The sequence below is a fragment of the Musca autumnalis genome, unplaced genomic scaffold, assembly GCF_047663935.1.
Source record: "Musca autumnalis isolate F117 unplaced genomic scaffold, ASM4766393v1 scaffold_2, whole genome shotgun sequence".
NCBI lineage: Eukaryota > Metazoa > Arthropoda > Insecta > Diptera > Muscidae > Musca > Musca autumnalis.
The window spans coordinates 230943532-230955118 of NW_027411755.1; the positions used below are offsets into that span (position 1 = coordinate 230943532).

General features: G+C 32.7%; 7 non-coding genes across 7 annotated transcripts; 5 read left to right on the top strand and 2 right to left on the bottom strand.

Annotated features, from left to right (window-relative positions):
* Positions 1-186: 186 nt before the first annotated feature.
* Positions 187-258, bottom strand: TRNAH-GUG (transfer RNA histidin (anticodon GUG)). Its single transcript has one exon. It is a non-coding gene; the product is annotated as a tRNA-His (tRNA).
* A 256-nt stretch (positions 259-514) lies between these two features.
* On the top strand, positions 515-586 carry TRNAH-GUG (transfer RNA histidin (anticodon GUG)). Its single transcript has one exon. It is a non-coding gene; the product is annotated as a tRNA-His (tRNA).
* Positions 587-1306: 720 nt separating this feature from the next.
* Positions 1307-1378, bottom strand: TRNAH-GUG (transfer RNA histidin (anticodon GUG)). Its single transcript has one exon. It is a non-coding gene; the product is annotated as a tRNA-His (tRNA).
* Positions 1379-1636: 258 nt separating this feature from the next.
* TRNAH-GUG (transfer RNA histidin (anticodon GUG)) lies at positions 1637-1708 on the top strand. Its single transcript has one exon. It is a non-coding gene; the product is annotated as a tRNA-His (tRNA).
* An 816-nt stretch (positions 1709-2524) lies between these two features.
* On the top strand, positions 2525-2596 carry TRNAH-GUG (transfer RNA histidin (anticodon GUG)). The gene has a single exon. It is a non-coding gene; the product is annotated as a tRNA-His (tRNA).
* Positions 2597-2822: 226 nt separating this feature from the next.
* On the top strand, positions 2823-2894 carry TRNAH-GUG (transfer RNA histidin (anticodon GUG)). The gene has a single exon. It is a non-coding gene; the product is annotated as a tRNA-His (tRNA).
* A 792-nt stretch (positions 2895-3686) lies between these two features.
* TRNAH-GUG (transfer RNA histidin (anticodon GUG)) lies at positions 3687-3758 on the top strand. The gene has a single exon. It is a non-coding gene; the product is annotated as a tRNA-His (tRNA).
* The last annotated feature ends 7829 nt before the right edge of the window (positions 3759-11587 follow it).

Here is an 11587-nt window from a genome sequence, read left to right on the forward strand (position 1 = left end):
CATGAATTTTGCATTGCGACTTCCACCTTTAAGTGATTAGGGTAAATTGGAAAAGCCAGTTTTAAATTTAAATTTTTTATAAAAACTCCGTGTGTTCTGTCACATTTTCAAATCTACACCATTATTTTGTGTCATAAAAATCTTCGTAACTTCTCTCCGTGACAAAGCCACCTTTCGGTTGAACTTTGCCGTGACCAGGATTCGAACCTGGGTTACTACGGCCACAACGTAGGGTCCTAACCACTAGACGATCACGGCTGTGAGAAGTACGAAAATAGACATTCCAATTGCCGATTTTCTAATACAAATAACTTTCTCTTGTGTATGTGTGGTACATGCATATCAATCAAAAGTGAAAGTAATGCATGAAATGCCGTAAGTGAATGTACGTACATTACTGATAATTGCATGACGGTTGCAATAAATTATGTTGTTTATGGTCAAAATTTCCTAAAATGTTTATAATTCACATTGAACAATTTGTTTAGATAACGGTAAAACATGACTTCACGTAGCCGTGATCGTCTAGTGGTTAGGACCCTACGTTGTGGCCGTAGTAACCCAGGTTCGAATCCTGGTCACGGCAATGTTCGCATCGAGGAACATTGTCACGGGTGAAGTTGTTTTTTTTAATGAAAAAACAAATATATGTATATAATTATGTAAGGGTGTTGAGAGGAAAATTGCCTAATGTAAATATGGACTAAACTGAATAAAATGACAAAGTTATTGGAATGGTTAAAATTCTCGTGTATAGTTTTCAATTGGCCTGTTCCCGTACTTTATAAAGTGGTAAAAGTCATAAAAGTTGTAAAAGTCGTAAACGATTTTCATATAAATTTTGTGTACTGGAACGCAAAATGTGTAAAAGTGGTAAAAATTGTAAAAACTTTTTAGTTCTGGAACAGAGCTAATATGTCGACAGGCAGAATGAACAAATTTTGTCAGTTGTTTAACAAAGATATTGAATAATAATCGTCGAAATGTCAATAACTGGCCAAAAATACTACCCTACATTTTATACCACACAATGGATAAAAAACGCAAATAAAAACATTGAATAAAAATTCTACATTTATTTGGAAACAATTTAATAAATATTTTTGTAAAAGGCAACTATGTTTTTTGTTTGATTTTAGATCACAACAACATATTTTGAAAGTAAATGTAGGTGAGTGATATCATATCAGCTGGATTTATGGCAGCATGACCTTTGATCTTGGTTTTGAGTATTTACTTAGCTGACTCTAGCATCCAAATGTGAATATAAAAATTTCACCCGTGACAAAGTTCATTCGTTGAACTTTGCCGTGACCAGGATTCGAACCTGGGTTACTACGGCCACAACGTAGGGTCCTAACCACTAGACGATCACGGCTATGTGAAATTATAACGGTCCACTTCTTAGAGTGGTAAATATTTATAATAGCAATTGTTGGCATCTATAGTAAAAATGCATTTCATGCCAAGTCATGATTTTAATATTCACTTTTATTAAACAAATAATTACAAAGTAATTGCGTTTACCGAACTAGTTTAGGTCATAAATTTTGATTTTATTTTCTTAAAAAATATGTTTTATGCGGATTGCATTTTTAAGAAACATTTTTCCACCACCTAGGCGTGATTTCACATAGCCGTGATCGTCTAGTGGTTAGGACCCTACGTTGTGGCCGTAGTAACCCAGGTTCGAATCCTGGTCACGGCAAAGTTCAACAAATGAACTTTGTCACGGGTGAAATCGTACTTTTTAATAACATGAAGTCAAATAATGAAAGATAACAAAAATAACAGGGAACGCCTTAAAAACAGGTACACCGAATGGTTGTTATTTTCAGAGATTTTGGAACAGAACAGTGTATTAAAAATCCTAATATTATATAACAATCTAAATAAAGTGCTCTTTAAATCGCAACGAATCGAAACAAATATAGTCCTATCATAGACTAATGAATTTATAGACCAAGGATTACTTGAATTTTCCGCGGTCAAGTCAAACAAACCCGAAAACTCAAAAAAGTTCGAAGACGATTTTTGGAGAAAATTACAATATTTTCATGGATATTTTTTCTGAGAATATAGTTCCCATCAAAAACTAAGCCACGTCGCCTTTTGCCAGAACAAAATATTTATTAACTTGTACTATTTTTTGACATTTTATATTGAGTTTCTTAGTTACCACACTCAATTCGAACATACTCAGTGAGAGCATTTCGTCGTCTATAAATTCATTAGTCTATGGTTCTAGTCGAAATTTAAAAATTTTCGGGAGACAAAAAAAAAACAAAAAATATATTTTACATAAAAATAAATCCTTTTCAAAAAAACAATCTTTGTAGTAATAAAAATAATTTTTGTAATTATTGAAATTTCTAAAATCTTGTGTTTGTATTTGAAACGAGATTTTTGTCTGTTTGAAACTTACTTTAGTCCTTTAATATCAACAACCCCCAATTAATATACATATGTACATCCAATCTGTTTATATCTGCTTCCAGCTAACGGTAATTCAAGGTTTCGCGTAGCCGTGATCGTCTAGTGGTTAGGACCCTACGTTGTGGCCGTAGTAACCCAGGTTCGAATCCTGGTCACGGCAATGTTCCTCAAGGAAACATTGTCACGGGCGAAACTGTTATTTTTTTAAATGACAATCAGAAAATATATGAGCTTTGTAAATTTGTAAAATAAAACTTTGTAATCCGAAGTTAAATTTCCGAAAAATAGTGCGTTTTCTGCATTCAAAACAATTTTCTTTCCAATGCCAGAAAAGACTTAAGAAACAAAATTCAATTACAGCTAACGGTAAATTAAGATTTCGCATAGCCGTGATCGTCTAGTGGTTAGGACCCTACGTTGTGGCCGTAGTAACCCAGGTTCGAATCCTGGTCACGGCAATGTTCACACAAGGAACATTGTCACGGGCGAAATTGTTTTTTTTTTTTTTTTTAAATTTACATCACTATGTCAGAAGGATTCTATTAAATATGAAGACGTTTTACAGATGAGAGACTTCACTTTAAAATGATAATTCGATATATCGAACTTCTCCCTAACACAGTTTCTGAAGACTAAGAAGAGCTTCCTTATAGAGGAAGACTGAAAAGAGGCTATTTTGTGCGAAAATACATATTTTGTTCTATAAAATGGTTCGTAATTGAGAATAATTGATTATAAAGTCGTTCTTTATAGAGAAATTTGACTGTATTTACAGTATACCAACTAACACACTCTTACAAAATACATATCAATTTCTTTTCAAAATTATTTCAACAGTTGTTTCAAATAGCCTGTTTCTGAAGGGTTAAATTTCTTTATGGCGATTTATTTGATACATACATAATGTAATTTATAGGCTGTTTATATTATAGCTTTTTGCAGGGCTAACCTTCTTTATGCGGATGTATATGATTTGTATGTAAACGTACTATTACATTAGAAACCTAGTGAGTTTATTAAATCCGGTTGAATGTAAACCATATTTTTTATTTTCATTGGGCATACATGTATTTATATTGCTTTTAATAATGTTTTTTTTTTTTAATAGTTCAACTCTATAAATCAATTTACAATTTCGCTTTCCAATCCTGCAATTTCTAAGTCAATTGTTTGAAACATTTTTGCCATGCAATAAAAGATTTAGAAAACAAAACTCAATGGCAGCTATCGCCAAATCAAGATTTCGCATAGCCGTGATCGTCTAGTGGTTAGGACCCTACGTTGTGGCCGTAGTAACCCAGGTTCGAATCCTGGTCACGGCAATGTTCCGCATAGGTAACATTGTCACGGGCGAATTCCTTTGTTTTCTTACAATCCTTATAGTACTATGTGGAAAGAGAAGTATGGAATATGAAAACGTTTTAAAGATGAGAGACTCCTCTTTGAAACCATACTTCGCTATAGGCAGTGTCGGCCGCACACTTAAGTCGGAGATAAAATGAATCTTGTCATAAAAAAAAACAAACTCGCCAAAATTAGGGGAATCGTTCATAATATACACGTATGTATACATATGGGGATTTCTGAGTGAAATCGACCACTTTTTCAAAATGAGGTTTTTGATTTCTTTTTTTTTTTCTGTGGTGATTTCATCAGGAAAACATTTTAGTATGTTTTCAGATTTTTTGACTAAAGGTTCCAGATATATCACACCTTGAAAAAGTCGAATTCTTTAAAAACTATATGCAAAGAACTGCTCATAACTTCTTTTATATTGGTCCAAATAGAAAAGATCTTTTTTTGTATTTTTATTTTGTGTTGCACAGTGTACTTGGATGCAATGTTCGCGATTTAATATTCAAAATCAATTTTTATCAATAAATGTATTGCTGGATTTGCCTGAAATTTTTTGTATTAAACTACGATGAATTACAAAAATTTCAAGTCGTATTTGTTAGTGGGATTCGAATAATAACTAATTTTTCTTATTTTTTTTTTTAAATTTGTCAATACAATTTTTCCTTTATACCAATGTGAAACATTTGTTATTTTACCAAAAAATAATTTTATTAACATTTAATAAAACGGAGTTAATTTGCGATTTTGAAAATGATTTAGTAATACAAGCCGGACAATAATCTAACTAAACTGGTGCTCAAATAACTACAAGTTGGGCTTCCGAGCCAATAATCTACCAAATATTATAACGATATTTTCTTCAGAAGATGATTATTTAAATACGAAAGAGGATTTGAATTTGAAATATGTAATGATTAAACCGTTCGCGGTCACAAAAAACTTCATTCAGTACGAGTAATAACCTTTAATGCTGGTACACCAATTGCTAAACCATTCATAAAATCGCAAAATGAATAAGTTTTTAAGATATTTAAGATAAGTTAGTAAATAAAAAAACAAACCAAATGTTAATAAATGCAACTTATTATTTTTTGGTAAAATAACATAGTTTGCAAAGTGGCATATAAGAAAAACTTTAATGACAAATTTTAAAAAAATAGAAAAGGACTTAAAGGAAGGACTTACAATTTTTATAATTAATCGTAGTTTAATACAAAAACAAATCCAAGAAAATCGAAAAGTACAATCATAGACAGAAATTGATTTTAAATATTAAATCGCGAAAATTGCCTCCAAACCCACTGTGCAGATTTTTTATTTTTTATTGCATAGCTCATAAAAAATACAAAAAAATATTTTTTTCTATTGGTATTAAAGAAGATATGAGTATTTCTCTCCATATAATTTTTACAGAATTCGACTTTTTCAAGGCGCGATATCTCTGGAACCTTTAGTCAAAATAAAATCTAAAAATATATTGAAATGTTTTGCTGAAAAGCTGCATCTTCTTCTTTATTTGCCATTCCGTATTCGGGTTTAAGCGATCATACAATTACATAATGATAATTTGGTATATTTACCAAATCAGTTTATTAATTTATATATAGGTTTCTGTTTTTGGCGGCATTCAGAAGAGTTCTTTCATTATGGTGTCCAGTCCACTCTTGATTTTTTTGAGCCATGATGTTTCCCGTCGCCCTCTCGGTCTTCTCCCATCGATTTTTGTTTGGATAATTGATTGCAGAAGCTTATATTTTTCATGCCTCATAATGTGACCACACGCAGAGAAAAAAATATGATTGATCCAACAATATTCGAAGAGCAAAATATGTATTGTAAAGATAATGTAGTATTGTGATTCCAACAATTGGGTTTTGTTAAATCCAAAAATAGTTTTTGTCAACTGGACAATAGTTCTCTCTTTTCTTCGACAATTTTTTCTCTTCTCTCGCTATTCGATGCCGTGTTGAAAAAAAAAACAATTATGGTGAGTTTTGTTTGTATGACATGATGCCTTTATCTTTGTTTCTGTGTGTATGTGTATACCAACAATGAGACTCTTTTGTTTTTATTTGTTTCTGTTTTGTTTCATTCTTCTATCTTCATTTTGCTTTGAGGTTTGGTGTTATACCGGAGTTTGTTATGGTGTTTAATTATTCCATATGTTGTGGTGGGTGCTTGTGGCTTTTTGTTTGTTTTTGTTGTCAGCCAATGCAGCAAACCATGTATTGTGTTCATCAATGATTGCAATATTATACGCGACATTTATATCCAAGTTATGTGAAAAGTGTATATGAGAAGTATATACACTCAAATAAAAAATTTCTGGGCTGGTTTTCTGGGTTGACAATACTTTTTGTAAACAAAATTAGATTATGATAGTTCCTACAATCGGTATTGTTAACGATTTTTACAATATTGCGGAAATTCGAAAGTTGTTTTTGTTTTCTATGTTTGGAACAAAAGATAGTATTTTTGGATTTGGATTACAATGTTTGAACAAAACAAATACATTTTTGGAACCAAAACAGATATTTTTGTTCCAACAAAAGCGAAAAATATTTTTTCTCTGCGTGCAAGATATGCGGTTTTTGTGTTTTTATATTTTTTATTAATTGGCGTTCGACTTGCATGCGTTCTCTGTCCATGGGATCTTTAAAATTCGACGATATATCCATATTTCAAACGAGTTCAGTCTTTTTTCATCTACAGCTTTCAAAGTCCATGTTTCCGCGGACCATATGTAACATTTTACAAATCGTATTTTTGTAGTAAGACTTATGTCGTGGCTAAGGAAAACTTTGTTATGTTTGAAAAAATTGTTTCTTGCCATTTCTATTCGGCATTTAATTTCTCTTGATTTGTTCCATTTATCGTTTTTGTAGTCCAGCTATGCTGCTTGCTACTAATACGGTGGCATCGGCATAGCGTATACGCAGAGAAAAAAAATATGTTTGATCCAACAATAATCCGAGAGCAAAATATGTGTTGTTAACATATTGTTGGATTCCTTATGTAGTATTGTGAATCCAACAATCGTTTTTGTTAAATCCAAAAATAGTTTGTGTCAACTGAACAATATTTCTCTATTTTCTTCGAAATTTTTTTTCTCTTCTCTCGCTATTCGATGCCGTGTTGAAAAAACAATTTTGGTGAGTTGTGGTGTTTGTATGACACGCTGCCTTTATCTTTGTTTTGTGTGTATGTATACCAACAATGAGACTCTTTTTTTCATTTGTTTCTGTTTTGTTTCATTCTTCTTTCCTTTTCATGCTTGTTATGGTGTTTAATTATTCCTTATGTTGTTGGGGCTGCTTGTGGCTTTTTGTTTGTCTTTATTGTCAGCTAAAGTAGCAAACCATATATTGCGTTCTTCAATGCTCGTAATATTATACGCGATATTTATATCCAAGTTATGTGAAAAGTGTATATGAGAAGTATATACACTGAAATCAAAAATTTCTGGGATGGTTTTCTGGGTTGACAATACTTTTTGTAAACAAAATTAGATTATGATAGTTCCTACAATCGGTATTGTTAACGATTTTTACAATATTGATGAAATTCGAAAGTTGTTTTTGTTTTCTCTGGAACAAAATACTGTATTTTTGGATTTGAATTACAATGTTTGAACAAAACAAATACATTTTTGAAACCAAAACAGATATTTTTGTTCCAACAAAAGCAAAAACATATATGTACTTTCAAAAAATGCATACTAGAAGTTGTTTGCATTTTCAGTGTTGCATAGTGTAATTTATGTTTTTATATTTACGACGTTCACTTATTAGTTGCAGTATTTCGTCTGACATCTATTCTTTCTGTTTTTGTGGTCGATTGCAGCATCCTAGACCATTGTCTGCTATAGATATTAAAGTTACCTTAATGGACTTCCACATATTTTCAACATCCTCTGTGTTGATCTTACTTAGCTCCGAATTGACGCGCTCTTTTATATTTATCTTAACATTTTCATCATTCAGTTTTTCAATATTTAATTTCTTTCGTTGTGTTCTTTTCTTTAATGTTTTAATTTTGGTACATAGGCTCGTCATTAGGAGGTTGTGGTCTGATGGTACATCTTCCCCTTGATAGGTTGACGTTTTTGTAATGGCTGTGCCGTACCTCTTGTTTATAAGAATATAAACTATTTGATTTCTGACTATATTTCCCTCTCTGTCCTGGGGGGATTTCCAGGTATAAAGCCTTCTTTTAGGTACGCAAAACATTGTGTTCGAGTTATCCACATTTTTTTTTTAATTTCCAACTTCACAATAGTAATTTCTGGTTACCTGCATTATTCATAGCTGCATTTTGGCGTTACCTGACCAAAAAATCTGTTTATAGGCAACTATTCTCTATATTCCGTTAAATATATTATGTTTTAGTGCACATTCAATAGCTGCATTTTCGGCATAGCTGCATCAAAATTTTGGTGAATTTACTTCATTTTGGTTGTCAAATTTATATATATCTGCACAAGAAAAAATATAATTTTTTTTGCGAACTCAAAACAAGGATAAAATTTAACCACTCTGATTTTGTACTGATAAGAAGTGTGCAAAATAAATACAACAGAAAAAAAGATAATGAATTGTAAAAAATTGTAGCGTTTTCTCTCCCGAACTTGAAATGTCTCCCACTTTATTATTTCAACATTGCTTATAGCTGCAAATCATATGCACGTAAGTAATATTGAAGATATCGGCCTTGTTGGGTTGGTAAGCGAATTTAAGCTTCCTCCATTTTGGAGAGAAGAAACCAAACCAAACTATTGAAATTGATCAGTTTTAGCAAAAAGTACTGTCATTCAGAAAGCCGGTTGTCAAAATTTTTATATTGATTGTATATATGTAATTCTCATTTACATTTTCCAAATAAGTTCGCGTAAACGCTACATGTAGCATTTTCAATTAACTCTGATGAAGAAGTGTTCCTAAATATTTGGAAATATTCAGGATCCATATCTTAGAAAACCAATTGGATCAACATTTCACAACGATCCGAGAAAAAACTGAATCTACTTTTGGAGTCATTCCTTTCGTATCAACTAGCCATTTTAGTTGGTGACGGTTGCATTTTGTAGAGATTTTGGGTCATTATGTCATGAAGCATCGCACGGTGATCCTACTTGTATGGGACGGTGCGTTGGATCGATCTGATTTTACCAGTAAATTCTTAAAATAAGTAAAAACAAGTAAGAACAGACTATAGTCGGACGGGGCCGACCATGTGATACCCTATACCACTAAACGCGTCTTCTTGGGATAAAGTTATAAGATGTGCATTAGAAATTTTACCAATTTTCACACAAAAGTTTTGATCAATTTAACCCGCTAAATATTATCCGATCATACCGTTGACTTGCACGCTACTTCTTCATCTCAAACCAAAACTACGTTTAAAATTTCGCGCCGATCGGACTATTATTGCGACCTACAGAGCGGCTACAAAATCGAGCAAAAATTTTGTTTTTGGTCCATTTCATCCCTTTAACATTTCACGATCATCGCCAAAAACTAATCAGTTCTATTCTGGTCCAAACCCGACCTCCATACTAAATTTCGTGACAATCGGTCCATAATTGCGGCCTCTAGCTTGATTACAATTTTTAATGGACGGACAGACGGACGGACGGACGGACGGACACACATCGCTAAATCGCTTTATCTCGTCGAGATATGAAGTTTGGTATACCACATGAGGGGTCTACGACGAATATTTCGCGGCGTTACATGAATTTTTGGGAAAACAAACTTATTATACCCTTTTCCACATTGTGGTATAGGGTATAAAAACTTTAGCCAAATTATCATCAATATGGATCTAGTTTTTTTCCTATAACAAGCTTTTATCTACATTTTCGGGCCTGAATTGGCTGTAACTTCGTATTTGGGGTTCACAGTAGTCAAAAACCTGAACCAAAAAATTGTGGACGTAAGTCCTGGTTTTGGTATAGCCCGGGTACCGCACGATTTAGGTACTTTGAAGTTGTTATTTACATTTTCGGACCGACTTGTATGCAATTTGGAGTTCTTACTGATCGGGGAACTTTCCCACCAAGAAATGAGGACATAGGTCAAGGCATTGCCCCCATACAACGGTCAGATTTCCGATTCTTTCATGTTTTACTTACATGTTCAGTCTAAATTGACTGTAATGTGGTTATGCGGTTCTCACTGAGGTCAGAATATTTCATGGTGGGAGATGTAATAAAGTTCGGTCCGACTGAGCATAAAACTTTTACTTGTATTTCATTTTGTATAGAGAATCATATATTTGCTCTGATCCAGAACCTGCAAGAAGCTACTATTTTTCACTACGATGGCATTGTTTCCTTTATGTTATCGAAAAAAATAGTAAATTCTTGCAGTACTACCCACACCGGCGACATCTATCCCTAAATGACTTAATAAATTAAAAATTTGTTTTGTTATTTTTAAATCTTTCTTGTAATCTTTCCCGAAGATAGAGGATTTCTTTATCTTATATGATATCATTGAATAATGTTCCTTCATCTGGAAAAATATTTTCGATACCAAAGATCTTCCTCCGTGTTTTGCAAAAGAAACTTACGGTTTCAACATCAATCCGTGATACGCCATGATCAGGAATTGAACCTGACTCTCTATGCTTTGATACATATTGTCCTGACCACTGGACGATCATGGCTAAATGTAATCACATTACCTGGCTAAGTTAAAGGTAATTTTAAATACAATTGTAATAAAATAATCGTACAGGTAAGCCTCGCACAGCACGTCCTTAATATTAATACTACAACAAATATAAAACCAATACAACGCGTACTGTAATTTGGAGTGGGAAATGTCTTGTTGTTGTTATCGGAGCCTTCTTAACCCTATTTGATAGATACCGCTTTTAAAATCTGAAACAAAAAGTCTCTGCCTTTCCTGGATGCCAATATATTTAAACAAAAGTTATTTTATCAATGAAACTGTTATCAATCTGAATTATAGTACGTTTATATATAACCGGATTTAACAAACCCACTGGGTTTCAAATGTTCATTCCTTTGCGTATAAATCCTTATTAGAAGGTTAACCCTGCAAAAGGCTTTAATATAAACATGGCATTACTGTACAAATAATAAAATAATTAATTGTATTAGTTTCTCAGTTCGATTTGTTCAAGTTTTCAAATTGTTATAAACATCCCTCTTACGACTAAATATAGTTTATTACGCCTGGTCTCAAATATTGTTTGAACTTAGATATGGTTTTTCTACCAGAAGAAAATAATGGTAAAGATGATTTACTTGCATTGCTGTTTGCTTAGTTGAGGTCTACCTGTAGCCATTAAATCTAGCGAAAAACTAGTTTTGCCATTTCAAACTAAAAACAATGAACTTGAATTTGTAGCATCCATTGCACATGGCAGCATCAATGCTTAATGTTTAATACGCCAGTTTTTTATTTTCTTTAAATCCAACGTTCCGCTTAAAAACCACTGATTATGAGTATCACCAAATAAAAGTAACACATTGCCTGGTCTGGCTTTGTGGAATACATTTATTGAAGGCATCTTAAATATTACGAATGAATGAATGGTCTAAAAAGACCAACGAATATAGGTCTCGGTCCACACTAGAGCGATTTCAATAAAAAATTTCATGGAATTATGTGTTCTCAGATCGAGTTTCCCACTACAGCAATTTCATACATTTACTGTAGTATGGAACTCGATCTAAGAACGCATTATTTCATTGAATTATTTGATTGCAATCACTCTAGTGTGGACCGAGACTAATTAACAACAAAACAATGGGAAA